The sequence below is a fragment of the Phodopus roborovskii genome, unplaced genomic scaffold (genome assembly GCF_943737965.1).
Source record: "Phodopus roborovskii unplaced genomic scaffold, PHOROB, whole genome shotgun sequence".
Lineage (NCBI taxonomy): Eukaryota > Metazoa > Chordata > Mammalia > Rodentia > Cricetidae > Phodopus > Phodopus roborovskii.
This window is the reverse complement of record NW_026126515.1, coordinates 6130660-6133972: the sequence shown is the minus strand read 5'-3', so window position 1 is coordinate 6133972 and position 3313 is coordinate 6130660. Positions and strand designations below refer to the sequence as shown.

At 45.7% G+C, this 3313-nt stretch overlaps 1 pseudogene; it reads left to right on the top strand.

Annotated features, from left to right (window-relative positions):
* The first annotated feature begins 237 nt into the window (after nucleotides 1-237).
* On the top strand, nucleotides 238-770 carry LOC127230886 (60S ribosomal protein L29-like; annotated as a pseudogene).
* Nucleotides 771-3313: the final 2543 nt, after the last annotated feature.

Below are 3313 nucleotides of genomic sequence, written 5' to 3'. Positions count from 1 at the left end.
CCCAGGTCTGGGATTAGAGATATACACCATCATATGAGGTTTTTGGTTGTGAGCCTAGCCTTTAATGGCTGAGCCATCTCTCCAGCCAATAACAAGCTTTTGATTCTGGTTCTGAGGATCCAAACTCAAGTTCTTGTTTGCTTACACAGCAAGCATTTGACCCACTGAACTTTCTCTTCAGTCTAAGAAGAAAAGTATTAGCTTAAAGAAATTTCCTTGGGGGAGTGGCTAGATACCGTTCAGACATGGCCAAGTCCAAGAACCACGCCACACACAACCAGTCCCAGAAATGGCACAGAAATGGCATCAAGAAACCCCAATCACAAAGATATGAATCTTTTAAGGGGGTTGACCCCAAGTTCCTGAGGAACATGCGCTTTGCCAAGAAACACAACAAGAAAGGCCTGAAGAAGATGAAGGCAAACAATGTGAAGGCCATGAGTGCATGTGCAGAGGCCACCAATGCCCTTGTGAAGCCCAAGGTGGTTAAAACCAAGATGTCATAGTGTTCCGGCTGCAAACTCGGCCGTCTTGCTTTCATTGCTCACCCCAAGCTTGGGAAGAGGATTAGAAGCTACATGGCCAAGGGTGGTAGGTTCTGCCAACCAAAGCCCAAGGTTCAAACCAAGGCCAAGGCCTTGGCTCCAGCTAAGGTCCAGGCTGCAGCTCCAGCTTAGGCTCCCAAAGGCACCCAGGCCCCTGTGAAGGCCCCATAGAAAAGTTTTCTGCCACTGTGAAGACAGATGGACTGGTGTGACACATCTACACGCTCTGCAAATGATCTGTGCCCTATGCTGCTTTTACAAATAAACTTGAGGCAAGACCTGTTTTTAAAAAAGAAAAAGAAAAAAGAAATTTCCTTGGAACTCAAAAGAGAGCAAATTGCCAAGCATAGTGGTGCACAGCTTTGATCCCAGCACTCTGGAGGCAGAGACAGGTGAATCTCTATGAGTTCAAAGCCAGCCTGGTCTACAGAGTGAGTTCCAAGACAGCCAAGGCTACAGCAGAGAAACCCTGCCTCAAAAAACCAAAAATTAGATAGCTACATAGACAGAAGGTAGACAGATAAAAATAAAAAGAGAATGAATTAAAAATGACAGTGAAAATCTATAAATTCTGGGGCGGATAGCACACCAGAACATCGTCTAGCATTCCCAGAGTTTGCTACCCTTCTGAGGCTCTCTGGCAGAATTCACCAACTTCCCAGAAGCAGGAAGCCCCACTGGCTTGACTCCTGTGTCCTTCCATACAGTCAGCTGCTTCCTCCTGCTGAGTATCATAAGCCCGTTCCTTGCTCCCCATCCTGCTGACGTAGCCTTGAACAAATCCCCATCTTCTCTTTGGTGCACTATCATGCTCCTCACTTGACTCCAGCCTTCTGAGTCAGCCCTGAGAACGTCTCATTCTTTAATAAAACTCAGCTCAGATGACACTACCTCCGGGAAGCCTCCTAAGACTTCCCCAGGCAGAGAGCACTTTTCATATACTTCATGATAGCATTTATCCCCCTTCTAAAGCCCTTCAGTGTGGCTCCTTCAAAGGCCTGGACTTGGGCTTATATTCCACGTTCTCAGGTGCTGAACTTTACCATGTCCCATGATGGCAACAGGAAGCAGGGGTTTGGAGAAGAAATAGAAAAAATCCAATGGAAACTTACAAAGATATAGACTCAGTCCCACCTAAACCTTGCAGGCAGTAAAAGGTAATTTCCCTAGAAGTTCTTATTGCTGCATTAGCCAACTGTTCCTGATCACAAATTTCATACAATGCTGATTTTCCTTACAGTTACTTCAAAGCTGTACAGGGGTTTAGAATTCTAAGGAAGCAAAGACCTTAGGAAGATATTAGGAAACTGCCTGAACTTGCAGTCAGTGATTAAGCAAGCCCAGCACCTAAGGTTTCCTGGAGTCCAGGCCATGGCGTTTGACGCCAACCGAAGGCCTCTCTCAGAGCCTTCCCTTCAGACAACAGCACATAATTACTAACCTTAGTACTTGAAATTTATATGCTTCTTTTGCTTCACTGGCTTTATTATTATAATTATTACCCTTCCAATTAGTAATTCAGTAAGTACCCCAGGAAACCAGAAAATCCAGGATGGGGAGAGGCCAAGTAGAGGGAGGCCAAAGCCATGTAGAGGGTCCTACACTCCTGATAGGGAGACTAGAAGTGAACAAAGTGGCATAAGAGATGCCTTAGGGAGGGGGCATGTGTGCATGTGAGTGGTCCAGCAGCCTCTGAGCATAACTAGTGGGAAGAGTCAGGAAAGGGAAGTTAGCCACTAGTACCAGACTTAAGACAGGACCACTGATCAAGAGAGCTCTCTGCGCAGTTTGAAGGGAATGAGACTCAATCCCCTCATTAATGAAGGGGGACAGATCCTGGCCCTTTCTCTGCATGATGAGTGCTAAAGAGAACTGCTTTTGATGTCCCACATCTCACCATTCAGGGTTCTGTGGCATCCTTGGATGGGAGACAGGAGACATCACTACAGACTTCGGTTCCCAGGGTCCTCCAACCACCCCTGCTCTAGAGTTTCCTCTGCTTGTCCCTACTTACCTTCCTCTGATGAGAATATGTTTTTCTCCTGACCTCTGGGTACCACAAAGAATCTCAATTGGTTGTCATGATTAGAGGGGAGGGCATGAAAAAATATCTTTATCCATTCACTGCACTCATGGGAGAGCTATCCCCACTCTAAATAAAAAAGAAGCTGAAATAGGGGCACAGAACCAGGAAGCAACCTAAATGACCCTCAACTGAAGAATGGATGGAGAAAATGTGGCACATTTACACAATGGAGTACTACTCAGAAGGAAAAAAAAAATTGGAATCTTGAAATTCGAAGGCAAATGGATGGAACTAGAAGAAATCATCCTGAGTGAGGTAACCGAGTCACAAAAATACAAACACATTATGTACTCACTCAATTATGGTTTTTAGACATAGCGCAAAGGATCACCAGCCTACAATCCACACCGCCAGAAAAGCTAGGAAATAAGAAGGATCCTAAGAGAGACATACATGGTCCCCTGGAGAAGGGGAAAGGGACAAGATCTCCCAAGCAAATTGGGAGCATGGCTGGAGGGGAGAGGGAGTTAGGAGGAAGAGAAGGGGAGAGGTGGGTATGAGGGAGCAGGAAGATTGAGTTGGGGGAAGGATGGAGAGGAACAAAAAAAGAGAGACCGTAATAGAGGGAGCCACTATAAGTTTGAAGAGAAATCTGGCACTAGGGAAATGTCCAGAGATTTACAAGGATGATCCCAACTAACAATCTAAGCAATAGTGGAGAGACTACCTTAAATGCCCTTCT